At 45.1% G+C, this 17,948-nt stretch overlaps 1 protein-coding gene and 1 long non-coding RNA gene across 6 annotated transcripts in view; one reads left to right on the top strand and one right to left on the bottom strand.

Annotated features, from left to right (window-relative positions):
- Positions 1 to 10,062, bottom strand: part of LOC132206820 (uncharacterized) — a 43,675-nt gene extending 33,613 nt beyond the window's left edge. For 3 of the 4 annotated variants that reach the window (XR_009443184.1, XR_009443182.1, XR_009443185.1), the window contains exon 1: positions 9,333 to 9,484. This is a non-coding gene — a long non-coding RNA (uncharacterized LOC132206820). Of the gene's footprint in view, positions 1 to 9,332; positions 9,485 to 9,547 lie in introns of those variants that run through there. The other variant, XR_009443183.1, reaches the window with a different exon arrangement.
- The window catches only part of LOC125449040 (zinc finger protein 239-like), a 249,880-nt gene that overhangs the window by 122,823 nt on the left and 109,109 nt on the right, over positions 1 to 17,948 (top strand). Inside the window, exon 2 of one of the 2 annotated variants that reach the window (XM_059641898.1) lies at positions 15,770 to 15,913. The exons of the other annotated variant lie outside the window; for it this stretch is intronic. The gene's annotated coding sequence lies outside the window, so the exon portion shown is untranslated. The remainder of the gene's footprint in view (positions 1 to 15,769; positions 15,914 to 17,948) is intronic. 2 annotated transcript variants of the gene reach the window in all.

The raw sequence follows: 17,948 nt of genomic DNA, 5'->3' as shown, positions 1-17,948 counted from the left end.
GGCCTCTCTCACTTGCAAACTGACAATCTGCTGGACAATAGCAGCCGCCGGTATTTCTTTCTGCTTTCAGCTTTCGCACGCACTGCCTCACTTGTCAGCCTCAGCGTTTCCTATCTCGGCTTTGAAGGCTGCTCAGAAAACAGCACAGCGACTTCCACTCTCAGGCAGGCTCCGAAACACTTTCTGCAGGCCTGGGATTGCACCGTCTTGTTCTTTCTACTTGGCCTGAAACGTAATGACATCTGACGCGACCGTGCTAAAAGGACAGGCCTTAAATTCGCCTGTAGGCAGATTGCCGGGTCACGTCCCAAATTCAGCAATTTGGAGGGACACAACATTTAGAGGTTCCAACGAGATTTGACTTCGGATCGCTGGATGCAAATGCCAGAGTGCTAACCGTTACACCATGGAACCGACAGCGCTGTTTCTATCAGAGCACACCATGTTATGCCCTGGTTTCAAACAAGCAGTTAAACTGCTGCAAGCCTGCAGACGAAAGCCGCAGACTGGCTGCAGTGCCCTCAGAAGGAAATACGTCCCTGGCTCATGGGGACAGCAAAAGCAGACAAAGTATATTTGTTAAAATCAGCCCTCTTCAATTGTTGGATTTGTAATGATGAAAAAGGGACTCGTCCATGCTGAGCACTAAAGTGACTGGGAAACAGGCAGACCCTGGACTCGAACTCAGATCCCAGCGGCCACCAACCCGCAGGCTCACCATTACACCACGGCAACCACACCGCTTTGGGTAGTGCAAGGCATTGCTCTTGAGCTGTGGTCAACATTTTCAAATGTGCCGTTGAGTGGCAGCCTCGCTGTAACCCATCATAGTCACCGAAGGGAGGTGCTGGTGCTGCTCCCGGGCCTCTCTCACTTGCAAACTGACAATCTGCTGGACAATAGCAGCCGCCGGTATTTTTTTCTGCTTTTGCACGCAATGCCTCACTTCAGCCTCAGCGTTTCCTATCTCGGCTTTGAGGGCAGCTCAGAAAACAGCACAGCGACTTCCACTCTCAGGCAGGCTCTGAGACTAATTCTACAGGTCAGGGATTGGGCCGTTTTGTCCTTTCTACTTGGCCTGAAATGTAATGACATCTGATGCTACCGTGCGAAAAGGCCAGGCCTTAAATTCGGCCGTGGGCAGATTGCACTGTCACGTCCCCGATCAGCAATTTGGAGGGATCGCTGCGATCTGAGTTCAAGTCTGGAGGCAGCCTATTCCTCCTCAGTTTAGTGCTCAGCCTCGGGAAGTCACCTTTTTGTCACTGCAAATCCAACAATTGAAGAGGGCTGATTTTAACAAATGTACTTTGTCTGCCTTTGCTGTCCCCATGAGCCAGGGACGTATTTCCTTCTGAGGGCACTGCAGCCAGTCTGCGGCTTTCGTCTGCAGGCTTGCAGTAGTATAACTGCTTGTTTGAAACCAGGGCATAACATGGTGTGCTCTGACAGAAACAGCGCTGTCGGTTCCATGGTGTAACGGTAAGCACTCTGGCTTTTGTATCCAGCGATCCGAAGTCGAATCTCCGTGGAACCTCTAAATGTTGTGTCCCTCCAAATTGCTGAATTTGGGACGTGACAGTGCAATCTGCCTACGGGCGAATTTAAGGCCTGTCCTTTTAGCACTGCCGCTTTAGATGTCATTACATGGCTGGCCAAGTAGAAAGAAGAAGACAACAAAATGAAGTGAATCGTTCTTGGTGTATTGGCTGGCACTCCGGACGATACTAATTTAACTCTCCGTGGGATCTCTTCATCTGGAAAACCAAGCGGTGTCTTAGCTACCACTTTCGGAACACTTAATCGCATTTCGCACTAAACAACTGCTCCTCGCAGTGGCGAACCTGTTCAACTCCCCCTCCCATTTCCTGGACCACTCTCCTAAACTGTCTAAACCCTTCTGCTGCCTCCCCACCTCCTCAGTGCTACCTGCCTGTTCACCTAACTTCGTATCATCGGCAAACTTCGCCAGAATGCCCCCAGTCCCTTCATCCACATCATTAATATATAAAGTGAACAACTGCGGCCCGAACACTGAACCCTGCAGGACACCACTTCTCACCGGTTGTCATTCCGAAAAAGAGCCTTTTATCCCAACTCTGCCTTCTGTCTGACAGCCAATCCTCAATCCACGCCAGCAGGTCACCTCGAACACCATGGGCCCTCACCTTGCTCAGCAGCCTCCCGTGTGGCACCTTATCAAACGCCCTTTGAAAGTCCAGATAGATAACATCCACTGGGTTTCCCTGGTCTAGCATACTTGTTACCTCTACGAAGAATTCTAACAGGTTTGTCAGGCATGACCTCCCCTTACTAAATCCATGCTGACTTGTTCTAATCTGACACTGCACGTTCAAGAATTTAGAAATCTCATCCTTAACGATGGATTCTAGAATTTTACCAACTATCGAGCTATAATTTTCCATCTTTTGCTTCGATCTTTTCTTAAACATGAGGGTTACAACAGCAATTTTCCAATCATCTGGGACTTTGCCTGACTCCAGCGACTTTTGAAAGATCACAACCAAAGCCTCCGCTATTTTCTCAGCCACCTCCCTCAGAACTCTAAAATTGATAAATCTCCTGATCCCACTGGGCTAGCTTGTAGCTTTTCTAGCATTTTCTCTTTTGTGATGCGTACCATACGCAATTCTGTCCACTGACTCTCCCTAATTGTTGGCATACTACTCATGTCTTCCACTGTGAAGACTGACGCAAAGTACTTGTTAAGTTCTTCAGCCACTTCCTTATCTCCCATCACTAGCCTTCCAGCATCAATTTGGAACTGCGCAATGTCTATTTTTGCCTCTCATTTGTTTCCTATGTATTGAAAGACACTTTTACTAATATTTCTAAAATTACTGGCTATCCTCCCTTCATATTTGATCCTCTCCTTCCTTATTGCTGTCTTTGTTATCCTCTGTTTGTTTTTGTCACCTTCCCAATCTTCTGATTTCCCAGTGCTCTTGGCCACTTTATAGGCTGTCGCTTTCTCTTTGATAAATTTCCTGACTTCCTTTGTCAGCCATGGCTGTCTAATTGCACGCTCCCGGCCCCCTGCCCCCCGTAATCTTTCTTTTCTTTGGGATGGACCTCTGTACTGTGTCCCCAATTACACCCAGAATCTCCTGCTGTATTGTTGCTCTCCTGTCTTCCCCGCTAGGCTCTGCTTCCAGTTGATTTTTGTCAATTCCTCTCTCATGCCCCTGTAATTACCTTTATTTAACTGGAATACCATTCCATCCGATTTTGCCTTCTCTCTTTTAAACTGCAGGCTGAACTCTACCATATTATAATCGCTACATCCTCAGTGTTCCCTTACTTTAAGATCTTTTATAAAGTCTGCCTCATTACATAGCACTCAGTCCGGAATAGCCTGCTCCCTTGTGGGCTCCATCACAAGCTGTTCCATTATTGACCCAGACCACCGGCATATTGACGTCCCCCATGATCACTGTGACCTTGCCTTTCTGACATACCCTATCTATTTCCCGGTGCATCTTGCGCCCCTGGTCCTGATCACTGTTAGGAGGTCTGTACGTAACTCCCATGATGGTTTTTTTAGCCCTTGTGGTACCTCAACTCCACCCACAGAGACTCCACACCCTCTGAGCCTATCATCAAGTGCCGTAGATTTAATTTCATTCTTAACTAACAAGGCAACCCCACCCCCTCTGCCCACCTCCGTGTCTTTTTGATAAGTTGTGAATCCTTGGATGTTTAACTGCCAGTCCTGAGCTCCCTGCAACCATGTCTCTGTGATGCCGACCACATCATAATCATTCAAGAGGATTTGTGCTGTTAATTCGTCTACTTTGTTGCGAATACTACGAGCGTTTCAGTAAAGTGCCTTAACGCTAACTTTCTCATCATCATTAGAGATATTGGAAATCCCAAGATGTCTGAAGTTATCCTTCCTTTTTGCTGTATTCCTCATCTGCCTCAATCTTAAACCCACCTGCACACATACTATCCTGCTGCTTATCTTTCCATTTAACTCCATACTTCTTGTCGCTTTTGCTTTCTCTTCACCCCGACTCAGAAGTTTAAAGTCCTACTGACCACCTTAATTATCCTTTTCGCTAGAACTCTGGTTCCAAATCGGTTCAGGTAGAGACTGTCCCAACGGTACATATCCCCCTGGTTCCAAAACTGATGCCAATGCCCCATGAAATGGCATCAGGATGATTTGTATTTTAGAGCATATTTTCAGGGGGCCCTGTGTTTTATAGGGCTTATTTACAGAGGTCTCTGTGTTTTAGGGTCTGTTTAGAGGGGGCTCTGTGATTTAGTGTTCACTTATGGGGTGCTCAGTGTTTAAGGTTTTATTTGCCTTGAGCTCTGTGCTGTTGGTTTATTTACCGAGAGTTCTGCGTATTTGGGTTTATTTACAGGGGCTCCATGTTTTCATGTTTATTTGCAGTAAGCTCTGTGTTTCAGGTTTTATTTATGGGGGCACTGGGTTTTAGGGTTTGTTTGCAGGGGGGCTCTGTATTTTAGAGTTTATTTACAGGGCTTGGTGTTTCAGTGTTTATTTACACAAGGCTCTGTGCACGTGAGTTTATGTACATTGGGCTCTCTGCTTTACGGTTTATTTACTGAGAGTTCTGTGTTTTATGGTTTCTGCACAGAGAGATCTGTGTTTTAATATTTGTGTACAGGGGGTTTTTTGCAGTAGGGTTTATTTACAGGGAGGTCTATCTTTGACACTTTATTTACAGGGGACTCTGTCTTTTATGGTTTCTTACTGGGCCTCTGTGTTTTACAATTTACTTCCTGAGGAACTTTTCTGAGGTTATATTTAAAGGGGTCTCTGTGCTTGAAAGAGTTTCGACGGTGCTCTGATTTTAGCGTTTGTTTAAATGAGTTTTTGCATTGGACATTATTTACAGGAGTTGTTGTGTTTCAGGATCCATTTACAGGGATGTTTGTGTTTTAGGTTTTATTTTACAGGGGTTCTGTGTTTCAGATTTTCTTTTTAAACAGGAGTTCTGTGTTTTAGGGCTTATGTACAGTTGGCTCTGTGCTTCAGGGTCTATTTACAGGGGACTCTATGTTTCATGGTTTATTTCCAGGAGGCTGTGTGTTTCAGAGTTTATTTGCAGTGTTTTATTTTCCGGGTTTATTAACAGGAGGCTCAGTATTTTCGTATTTATATACGTGGGGCTCTGTGCTTTAGTGCTTATATACAGGGGGCTCTCTGCTTTAGGATTTATTTACAGGAAGCTCTGTGTTTCACTGTTTATTTACAGGTGGCTCTGTGTGAGAAGACAGAACACAGAACAGTACAGCACAGTACGGGCCCTTTGGCCCACGATGTTGTGCCGAACATTTACTGTATTCCTAAGGTCTAAATACCCTCCTCCGCTACCTTATACCATCATCCATATGTTACTTAAATGCCCCTAATGAGGCCGACTCCACTACCCTCTCCGGCAATGCATTCCATGCCCTGACTACGCTCTGACTAAAGAACCCACCTCTGATGTCTAACCTACATCGACCTTCACTCAATTTAAAACTATGCCCCCTCATAAATAGCTATCTCCACCAGAGGAAAAAGTCTCCGGCTGTCGACTCGATCTCTACCTCTGGTCATTTTGTACACCTCGATCGAGTCATTTCTCATCCTTCTTTGTTCTCAAGCTAAAAGCACTAGCTCTCGTAACCTTTCCTCGTAAGACTTGCCCTCTGCTCCAGGCAACATCCCTAGTAAATCTCCTCTGCACCTTTCCAACATTTCTACATCTTTCCTGTAATGCGGTGACCAGAACTGGACACAATACTCCAGATGCGGCCGAACAAGGCTTTTGTATAGCTGGAGCATAACTTCACAACTCTTGAACTCAATCCCTCTAATCGTGAAAGCTAACACACCATATGCCTTCTTAACAACTCTATCCACCTGGGTGGCAGCTTTCAGGGAACTGTGAAAATGAACCCCAAGACCCCTCTGCTCCTCCACACTGCCAAGAATCTTTCTGTTAACCCTGTATTCTGCTTTCAAATTTATGCTTCCGAAATGAATCACCTCATGCTTTTCAGGGTTAAACTCCATCTGCCACTTCTCAGTCCAGCTCTGCATTCTATCAACATCCATTTGTAACCTAGAACAGCCCTCCGCACTGTCCACAACGTGACCCACCTTCGTATCATTCGCAAAATAACTAATCCACCCTTCCACTCCTTCATCCAAATCATTTACAAAAATCACAAATTGACGAGGACCCAGAACAGGTCTTTGTGGTGCACCACTCATAACTGAGCACCATGCTGAATATTTTCAATCCACTACCACCCTTTGTTTAGAACATAGAACATAGAACATAGAAAAGTAGAACAGTACAGGTCCTTCAGCCCACGATGTTGTGCTGTGGAATCTTCCAAATCCAAAAATAAAATAACCTAACCTACATTCCCCTCAATTCACTGCTGTCCATGTGCATGTCCAGCAGTTGCTTAAATGTCACTAATGGCTCTGTTTACACAGCTACCACTGGTCAACTATTCCATGCGCTCACAACTCTCTGGGTGAAAAACCTCCTTCTGACATCTCCTCTATACCTTCCTCCTAACACCTTAAAACTATGACCCCTCATGGCAGTCAATCCTGCCCTGGGGAAAAGTCTCTGGCTATCGACTCTCTCCATGCCTCTCATTACCTTGTACACCTCGATCAGGTCACCTCTCTTCCTCCTTATCTGTTTTCTAAGGGTCAGCCAATTCCACCAATCTGCCACATTTCCCCCTATCCCATGCCTCCTTACCTTCTGCATGAGGTGACCATGGTGAACCTTATCAAACGCCCTGCTTGAATCCATGTATACCACATCCACTGCTCAACCTTCATCCACGTGTTTGGTCACCTCTTCAAAGAATTCAATCAGGTTTGTGGGGCATGATCTACCCCTCACAAATCCATGCTGACTATCACGAATCAAACTGTGCCTTTCCAAGTGATAATAAATCTTATCTCGGATCCCTTTCCAATAACTTGCCCACCACCGAAGAAAGACTAACTGGCCTGTAATTTCTGTGGTTATCCCTATTCCCCTTTTTGAACAAGGGAATGATGTTTGCCTCTCTTCAATCTTCCAGCACTATACCCATGGATAGTGAGGACAAAAAGATCATTGCCAGAGGCTCTGCAATCTATTCCCTCGCTTCCCATAGAATCCTTGGATAAATCCCATCAGGCCCTGGGGACTTATCTATCTTCAAGTTCCTCAAAATTCCTTGAACATCTTCCTTACTAAAATCAACCTCCTCTCGCCTACCAGCCTGATTCACACTGTCCTCCCCTGCAACTTGGTCCCCCTCAGTTGTGAATACCAAAGAAAAGTATTCATTAAGGACCTCTCCACATCATCCCTGCCTGCTCGGAGCATATTGAGCACACCCAGCATGCATTGCTTAAACAATCTCCACATTTCAATAGTGCTCTTCCCTGACAGCATGTTTTCCCATTATACATTACAGTTTTTGCCAAACAAAATTGTAGTTACCCTTGCCCCAATTATAAACCTTACCCTCTATATGTACCTATCTTTTTCATGGCTATTGTAAAAGTAACAGAACTATGACCACCAAAATTCTCTCCTACCAACGGGTCTAACACTTGGCCAGGTTCATTGCTAAGCACCAAATCCAAATGGCCTCTCCTTGTGTTGGTTTGTCTCCATACTATGTCAGGAATCCTTCCTGAACACACTGGACAAAATCCGCTCCATCTAAACTATTGGAACTAAAACATTTCCAATCAATATTTGGAAAGTTGAAGTCACCCATGACTACAACCCTGTGACTCCTGCATCTTTCCAGCGTCTGCCTCCCAATCCACTCCTCCACTTCTCTGCAACTATTAGGGGATCTGTAAAAATAAACAGTAAAGTTACTGCTCCTTTCTTGTCCCGGACCTCAACCCAAACTGACTCTATAGACATATCATTCTTGATCTGCTTTTCAGTAGCTGCTATACTAGCCCTGACTTGCAGTGCCACTTCCACACCTCTTTTTACACCCTCCCCATTTCTTTTGAAGCATCTCAATGCCAAATTTCCAACAACCATTCCTCTCCCTGAGTTACCCAAGCTTCTGCAATAACCATACCATCAGAGTTCCAAGCACTGACCCATGCTCCAAGCTCATCCGCCTTACTTCTGATACTTCTAGCATTGAAGATTACAGAGAGAAGGTCTTACAAGGAAAGGCTGAGGGACTTGAGGCTGTTTTCATTAGAGAGGAGGAGGTTGGGAGGTGACTTAATTGAGACATATAAAATAATCTCTCTGTAACCTACAACATCCTTCGTCACTATCCACAACTCCACCGACTTTAGTGTTGTCTGCAAATTTACTAACCCATCCTTCTACGCCCTCATCCAGGTCGTTTATAGAAATGACAAACAGCAGTGGACCCAACACCGACCCTTGCGGTACACCACTAGTAACTGGTCTCCAGGATGAACATTTCCCATCAACTACCACCCTCTGTCTTCTTTCAGCAAGCCAGGTTCTGATCCAAACTGCTTTATCTCCCACAATCACATTCCTCCGCATTTTGTACAATAGCCTACTGTGGGGAACCTTATCGAATGCCTTGCTGAAATCCACATACACCACGGCAACCGGATTACTCTCATCTACCTGTTTGGTCACCTTCTCAAAGAACTCAATAAGGTTTGTGAGGCACAATTGTGGGCCGAAGGGCCTGTACTGTGCTGTATCTTTCTGTGTTCTATGTTCTAAAAAGTCTCTGGCTGTCTACGCTATCTATACCTCTGATCATTTTGTACACCTCTACCAAGTCACCTCTCGTCCTTCGTCATTCTAAAGAGAAAAGCCCTAGCTCTCTCAACCTTTCCTCGTAAGACCTTCCTTCTATTCCAGGCAACATCTTGGTAAATGTCCTCTGTACCTTTTCTAACGCTTCCACATATTTCCTGTAATAAGGTGACCAGAACTGGACACAATACTCCAGATGTGGCCAAACCAGGCTTTTGTATAGCTGGAGCATAACTTCACAGCTGTTGAACTCAATCCCTCTATTAATCAAAGCTAACATACCATACACCTTCTTTAAACTCTATCCACCTTGATGGCAGCTTTCAGTGAACTGTGAACATGAGCCCCATGATCCCTCTGTGCCTCCACACTGCCACGAATCTTTCCTTTAACCCTATATTCTGCTTTCAAGTTTGTCCTTCCAAAATGAATCACCTCACACTTTTCAAGGTTCAACTCCATCTTCTACTTCTCAGCCCAGATCTGCATTCTATCAATGTCCCTTTGTAACCTAGAACAGCCCTCTGCACTGTCCACAACGTGACCCACCTTCGTATCGTCCGTGGACTTGCTAATCCACCCTTCCACTCCTTCACCCAATTTTCATTGTACTCCTGCAACGAAGAGGATGTGCTCCTCTCCAAACCCTTACTTTGCTCCTGAGAAGTTGGACGGCTTCCCGCTCGATCCGCCCCGCCCCTTATTCGCTCATTGGTGGAACCCCAGCCGCACGCGCCCGTTCTTTAGTCCCACCTATCACTCACTCTCATTGGTTGGAGGACCAACGCGCAAATCAGTCATCCGGATACTTTGCTCCCTTTCTATTGGACCAATCAGGCCTTCAATCATCAAGACCCAGTTGCTGATAGACACACAGTAGGTGAGCCTTGGGCGGACTGAACTGAGTAGCGTTAAATTCCGACCCCACGGTGAGGTCCTCTCAGAGGAGCGGAAGAGCAGGTCATGGGGTTGCGTAGCTTCAACAGCACGTCGAAGATCGGATGGAAACTTCCGCTGTCGGAAGATTAAATCGATAGTATCCGCTCGGGGCTTTCTTCGCGAGTTAACAGCCGCGGAGTACGTGCACCGAGTTCAGCCCAGCCCTCAAAGCCTTTCCGATTGCTTGGAGGAACAGCCACTGGCTTCCAGTCCCGCTGCTCATGCTGTCCGGTTGGTTGAAGCACTAGCCGAGCCCTGGTTTGTTCTACGGTCCCGCTCGTCTCGTGCAGTTGGCCCGGACCTTGCCGTCAGTCAATCAGTCGGCCCCATTGTGCGCCCGTGCATGCGCAGTGCGGCTTGGAGCGCAGGTGGACCAAAGTGTTGAAAGGGACAGAAGTATCCCGGGGGTCGAGAGAGAGAGAGAGAGAGAGAGAGAGAGAGTGTGTGTGTGTGTATATTTGTTTTTAAATTTCCTGGTACAGGTGAATAAAAGAGGAGGTATAAACCGGGAATCTCAAATGAAACATGATTCCAAGTTCTGAAAATTACTCCATTCATCAGAACCTGAATATCAGTGATAATGTGAACTGCAGATGCTGGAGAATCCAAGAGAACAAAGTGTGGAGCTGGATGAACACAGCAGGCCAAGCAGCATCTCAGGAGCACAAAAGCTGACGTTTCGGGCCTAGACCCTTCATCAGAGAGGGGGATGGGGGGAGGGAACTGGAATAAATAGGGAGAGAGGGGGAGGCGGACCGAAGATGGAGAGTAAAGAAGATAGGTGGAGAGGGTGTAGGTAGGGAGGGGATAGGTCAGTCCAGGGTTTGTTCTGTTTGGGGAAAATATTTCACACATCAGTGTGATTGAAAAAGCATCTAGATGTACAAAGAAAGAACTTTGGTTACACATACTGAGAGACAGTGGACTATGGACAAAGCTTTAACAAGTTATTCAGATGGGGGAGAAAATGATATCATTCACAGAGAAACCATTAATGTGATCCGTGTGTTGAGTATTCAACTGACCTGCAGAGACACTCACAACATGGAGAAACTGTGGAAATGTGGGAACTGTGAAAAGGAATTCCGATCTCTGTCCCAGCTGGAAATTAATTGACATAGTCACACTGAAGGGAGGCCATTCACCTGCTCTTGAGTGTGGGAAGGGATTCACTCGGTCATCGACGAGTTCACACAAGAATACAACTCAGCCACGTGTGAGCCAGGAGGACACTTGTTGGGGTTCCTTCACTATCTCTCAATTTTGGGCCAGGTAGGACCAAAGCCCTCTGTGATCCCAGCAATCGTAACACAGACACCACTGTTGCAGAGAGTTTGGATATCTTAACTCAGCTGATCAGTGTTTATATCCTTGCCAGCTGGAAATTCATTGACATAGTCACACTGAAGAGAGGCCATTCACCTGCTCTGAATGTGGGAAGAGATTCACTCATTCAGCTTCATGGCACATCAGCAAATTCATACAGGGGAAAGTCCATTCAGTTGCATGTTCTGTGGAAAGAGGTTCAGGAATTCATCCAACCTCACTGCACACCAGTGAGTTCACAGTGGAGAGAAACCATTCGCTTGTTCCAAATATGGGAAAGGATTCACTCAGTTATCTAACTTATTGATACACCAGTGACTTCACACTGAGGAGAAACCATTTACCTGCTCGCAATGTGGGAAGAGATTCACCCAGTCAACCAACTTGTTAATGCACCAGTGAGTTCATACCAGAGAGAGGCCATTCACCTGCTCCACTTGTGGGAAGAGATTCATTACTTCTTCCAACCTGCTGACTCATCGTCGAGTTCGCAATGGGGAGAGACCATTTACCTGTTTCGACTATGGGAAGAAATTCATTGAGTCGTCTACCCTGCTGATACACCAGCAAGTTCGTACTGGGGATAGGCCATTCCTCTGCTCGGAGTGTGGAAAGGGATTCATTCAGTTGTCCAGCCTACTGACACACCAGTGAGTTCATTCCAAGGAGAAACCATTCACCTGCTCTGATTGTGGGAAGGGGTTTGTTCAATCATTCAATTTGTTGACACACCAGAGAGTTCACACTAGGGAGAAACCATTCACTTGCTCCACTTGTGGGAAGGAATTCAGTACTTCATCTAACTTGTTGACTCACCAGCAAGTTCATGGTGGGGCAGAATAACTGATTCATGAAAGCTGTGGCACTGGTGAGTTCATGAGTGACTGCAGGGTTTGGATGCCAGTTATTCTTGCTGTTAATCACATCCATGAACAGTCTGAAGATATATTGATTCTGTTGAATATTGAACAATACAGCACAGAACAGGCCCCTCAGCCCTCGATGTTGCGCCGATCTGTGAACTAATCTAAGCCCCTCCCCCTACACGATCCCATCATCATCCATATGCTTATCCAAGGACTGTTTAAATGCCCCTAATGTGGCTGAGTTAACTACACTGGCAGGCAAGGCGTTCCACGCCCTTACCACTCTCCGAGTAAAGCGCCTGCCTCTGACATCTGTCTTAAATCTATCACCCCTCAATGTGTAGCTATGCCCCCTTGTACAAGATGAAGTCATCATCCTCGGAAAAAGACTCTCACCGTCCACCTCCTTGACTGGACACAACCTATCCATCATCTCCTCCACCAACGACCCTACCCTTCCCACTGACCAAGCCCCACTAATCCCTACCTGCATCCAATCTACCATCACTTCACCTGCCTTCCCCCAACACTACCCATCCTTCTACCTGAGATAATGGGAACTGCAGATGCTGGAGAATTCCAAGATAATAAAATGTGAGGCTGGATGAACACAGCAGGCCAAGCAGCATCCCAGGAGCACAAAAGCCGACGCTCCGGGCCTGGACCCTTCAAACGTCAGCCCCTGTGCTCCCGAGACGCTGCCCGGCCCGCTGTGCTCATCCAGCCCCACACCCTACCATCCCTCTACCTGTCTCTTTGACTGGACACACCATGTCCATCTTCTCTCCAAACTATCCAGCCCACCCATCCCACTGACAAATCCCTGCCACTCCATACCTGCACGATCCCACCTACTTTCCCCGCCTTCACCCCTCTCTATTTATTTCCCAGCTCCCTTACCCTTCCACATTTCTGAATAAGGGTCCCATCCCAAAACATCAACGTTCCCAATCTTCTGATGCTGCCTGGCCTGCTATGTTCTTCTTGCTCCACACTGCTGTCTTTGGCTCCAGCATCTGCGGTGCCCAGTGTGTGTGTGCATGTGCACGTGGACTTAATGCTGCATCCAGAGGCTGCAAGGCCTCACAAGCAGAATATGAGGTGCTATACTTACAGCATGTGCTGAGCTGTGCTGGAGCACCGCAGCATGTCTGAGACAGAAATGTTGGCCAGGGAACATGGTTGTGTGTTGAAATTGCAGGCTTTAGGAAGCTCAGAATCACTTCTGCCAACAGAACATACGTGCTCTGCGAAGCAATCATCCAGATTACATTTAGGATGTGAGAACTGATCATCACAGGTAACTTATTTATTCACAGAATAAAACCCTTTTCTGCTCATGAAGTCTACTGCATTATAATAGTATATTCATTACATCTTGGGAAAGCTTGATATATTCGTAATGCCTACTGCCTGGTGTTTTCCTTTAGTTTTTTCATTTTTAGTTCAGAACTAGGACCTAAAGGTGAGAACCAAACAGCTTGTTTTGGAGAGGAGAGCAAACAAACTGATGTTGTTTATAAGAACTGGCCTAGAAAGATAACTGCAGGTTATTAGTGTTCAAAGAACACTGCAGATGTTTCAGCACGAGGATGTTTATGCTCAAGGGGTGGCAGCTGGTTTAATGTTACATCAGTCAATCAAGGGGAGGCTGGTAATGACCAGCTGACCACAGAGAATGTTGCAAAACAGAAATCACAGATTGGACTCAGTTTTTTGAGGAAGAAGTCTATGTGCGCAGAAACTGTTGAGCTGGGAAGCTGCATTTCAGTTTTACTCTCTATGTTTTCATATTCAGTTGACAAATTATTCTATGTTTTGTGAAAGGAATTCCAGCTCATACAAAATAACTGAATATTCCTCAGAGCCCGCTGGACGCTGTTTACACCGACAAATGACTTCAGGCAAGATACAATTCCATACGCCCATAATACAACTTTCAAGGCATAGACAAGGTGATCAAAACAACCCTGTGCTAGAAATAGTCGGAACTGCAGATGCTGGAGAATCTGAGATAACAAGGTGTAGAGCTGGATGAACACAGCAGGCCGAGCAGCACCAGAGGAGCAGGAAAGCTGACGCCCCGGGCCCAGGTTTCTGAAGGAGGGTCTAGGCCCGAAACGTCAGCCCCCCCCGCCCCTCCGATGCCGCCCAGCCCGCCGTGCCCATCGAGCTCCACAACTTGTTATCATTGTTCCTGTGCTATACTGTTCTATATGTTCTATGAATTTCAATAAGGCTTAGTACATGTTGTTTAAACAGTTACCAAACTGGTCAGTTACAACTTCTTTTTTTCTTTTTTATTTATCCCTCAATTAAGTGTTTACTTGTCTTTCTATGTGAGAGAGTGGGGCTTACAGTCAAAGAATATTAATTTAAATCGTAGATATTAATTAGATTACTTGAGATAGTAGGAACTGCAGATGCTGAAGGCGGCTCTAGGCCTGAAATGCCACTCTCGTGCTCCTATGATGCTGCTTGGCCTGCTGTGTTCATCCAGCTCCACACCCTGTTATCTTTAATTAGATTACCTTGTTGTTTAGCTTTGTTCTAATTGCTTTTTCTGTTTAAATTATAAACCTAGTGTCCAATATCTTTCATTCTTAAAGTCTGATTAGCAACAATTAGACAATTGTGAGGATCATCAGATGTTTTAATTTCACTGATCTGTAAATCCAGTGTGAGTGAGTCTGAGCCTCTGATTAATATCAGAAACAAAGCAAACTCTTAGTAATAATGGGAACTGCAGATGCTGGAGAATCCAAGATAATAAAATGTGAGGCTGGATGAACACAGCAGGCCCAGCAGCATCCCAGGAGCACCAAAGCCGACGCTCCGGGCCCAGATTTGATGTTACAATCCTAAATTCCATACAGTTCTAACATTCTGGATAAGTCACAATTTTTTTTAAAAAAGTGTTACCTGTCATCTTTCCTCAAAATTCAAGAACTCAAGAAGAACTTGATTACAACAAAACAATGCACGTTTATTTCAATTTGGAAATGACCTTGAGTTCAAAATATACCATTCAGTGTTTGAAATGTTCCGTTGCTTGCGTTTCCAATTAGTGCTTCACAGCAGCATCTCCACTGTGAAATTAAATAATCAAAGAACAGAAAATATTAAACTATTTTACAGGCAGATGAATAAAAGCTTCATAAACCAATATTGATATTTGCAGTCGAAAAATGTGGAGCTGGAAAAGCACAACGGTTCAGACAGCATGCAAGGAGAAGGAAAGACTATGTTTCTCATCGGAACTGTTCTTCAGGTCTTGATATTTGGATGTTGCTGAGATCAATTATTATAACACAGCAGCAATATTTGGTGAAGACAGCACCCACAACAAAGACTGAATTTGAGACTTACACAGTGGAGGTGATGTCTGTGATTGATGCAAAAAGCAAAGCTGACTTAATGTTGAACTGAAATTGAACACCTGGAACATTATACTGCTTGAAAGTAGTCACAACATTGTATAAAAGACAAGGATATAAACACTGATCAGCTGAGTTAAGATATCCAAACTCTCTGCAACAGTGGTGTCTGTGTTACGATTGCTGGGATCACAGAGGGCTTTTGGTCCTACCCTGGCCCAAAATTGCCCTTTTAAAATTGAGAGATAGTGAAGGAACCCCAACAAATGTCCTCCTGGCTCACACGTGGCTGAGTTGTATTCTTGTGAGATAGAGACTTCTGACTCTCCTGAGAAAGGGTCAATGGACTTAAAATGTTAACTCTGTTTTTGCCTCCACAGATGCTGCCAGACTTGCTGAGTTTCTGTAGCAAAATCTGTTTTTGTTCCAGATCTGCCGATCTCTCTCTGTTTGATACTCTCTCTCAATTTTGTTTCAGGATTAAGTTGGACAAGGAATTCCCATCACTTGAGCTTGAAAAGCCATTGACTGCTCAGCAATGATAGGAACACAGGTTAAGGTGCTGAACTGGAGCGGGGCCAATTTTGGGGCCATTAGGCAGAATCTAGCAGAGGTCTATTGGGTAAGTCTGTTTGAAGACAAAGGAATGACTGGCAAATGGGAGACTTCTAAAGGTGATATCAAGAGTCCAGGGACAGCATGTCCCTGTAAGGGTGAAGGGAAAAGCTGGCAGGTTTAAGAATTCCTGACTGACAAAGGATATTGTGGCTCTGGTCAAGAAAAAGAAGGCATACATTGGGTTTAAGCTATTGGACACAAGTGAATCCCTAAATGACTATTAAAAGTGTCAGAGCACACTTAAGAGGGAAATCAGAAGAGCAAAAAGAGGGTATGAGATGGAATTAGCAGATAAGGTTAAAGATAATCCCAAGAGGCTCTATATCTATATTAAGAGGGTGACGAGGGAGGGAATAGGTCCCCTTAAAGATCAGCATAGCCATCTATATGAAGCCACAGGAGATGGGGGAAATAAGTGGGAATGTTTTAGACCACATACACGTTACCAGAGAGGAGGTGCTTGCAGCATTAAAGCGCAGTAAATTGAATAAATCCACTGCACCTGATCATTTCCACCCTTGGATTTTGTGGGAGTCTAAGGGAGAAATTGTAGAGGCCCTTGCAGAGATTTTTGCTTCATCTTTAGCTATTAGTGAGGTTCCAGAAGTCTGGAGGGAGGCCAATATTGTTCCATTATTGAAGTAAGGCAGCAACAAGACAGGGAACTACAGGCCAGCGAGCCTAACATCAGTAATAGGTAGGATACTGAGGGACAGGATCAACCAACTTTTTGGATAGTTGTGGTCTGATTAGGGATGGTCAGCATGGAAGTGTGCAGGAATCATGTCTAATAAATCTTTCAGAATTTTTCCAAGAAGTCACAAGAGTATAGGTGGGGGTAGGGAAGTGGATACTGTCTATATGGACTTTAGTTAAGGCCTTTGACAAGGTTCTGCACAGCAATCTAGTCATGAAGGTTAGTCTGCACGAGCTCCAGAGATGTGAATATTCAAGGCACAACTACTGAGTTTTGGGCTGATACCAAATTAGGAGGTGTCATTGAAAGCAAGGAAGGTATTCAAAAGTTACAGAGGGATCTTGATCAGATGGGGATGTGGGCTGACAATCGGCAAATGCAGTTCAATACATACAAGTGTGAGGTGTTGCACTCTGAAAATTCAAAACAAGGTAGGACTTGTGCAGTAAGTGGTAAGGTCCTGAGGAGTGTTGTAGAACAGAAGTACCTAGGAGTACAAGTACATAGCTTGTTGAAAGCAGTGTCACAGATAGATAAGGTGGTGAAGGCGCATTTAGCATGCTGGCCTTCATCAGTTAAGGCATCCAGTATAGGAGTTGGGACATTATGGTACGTTGGTGAGGCCACACTCGGAGTACTGTAAACAGTTTTGGTCAGCTTATTATTAGTGAAAACATAGTAAAACTGGAAAGTATGCAAAGACAATTTACAAGGATGTTGCCAGGACTATTAGGCCTAAGTTATAGGGAGCTGTTGACCAGGATAAGACTTTATTTCTTGGAATATAGGAGAATAAGGGGTGATAAAATCATGAGGGGCATAAATAGGATGAATGCATCTAGTCTGTTTTTTTACAGGGTTGGGGAATTGAACACTAGATGTCATAGGTTTAAGGTGAGAGTGGAAAGGTTTAAGAAGGACTTGAGGGACAAGTTTTTCACTTAGAGTGGTGCATATGTGGAATGGGCTGCCAGAGAAAGTGGTTGAGGCAGGTTCAGTAGCAATATGTAAAAAAAATAGGTACATGGATGGGAATGGTTTAAAAGGATATGGACCAAATGTAGATGATTGGAATTAGCTGAGTGGACACCAGTCGGCACAGACCAGTTTGGGCTGAAGATCCCGTTTCCATGCTGTATTACTCTATGAAAGAATGGTGACAAAGTTGGATGTAAGTCTAGCTGAACCAGGCCAGGGAACAAAATCCTGGGCTTCGCCTATTTTTATTGCTTACAACTCTCACTACCTTAACCCTTTCCCATACTCTTGCATGTTACTTCTCTTTGTTTTCACGGTTCACCCATTTTTGCTTCATTGAATTGCAATCTGAACCTCCACTTAT

Source organism: Stegostoma tigrinum, chromosome 43 (genome assembly GCF_030684315.1).
Source record: "Stegostoma tigrinum isolate sSteTig4 chromosome 43, sSteTig4.hap1, whole genome shotgun sequence".
NCBI classification, from domain to species: Eukaryota; Metazoa; Chordata; class Chondrichthyes; order Orectolobiformes; family Stegostomatidae; genus Stegostoma; species Stegostoma tigrinum.
Note: the sequence above shows the minus strand (reverse complement) of the source record. Positions and strands in the feature narration are given on the sequence as shown.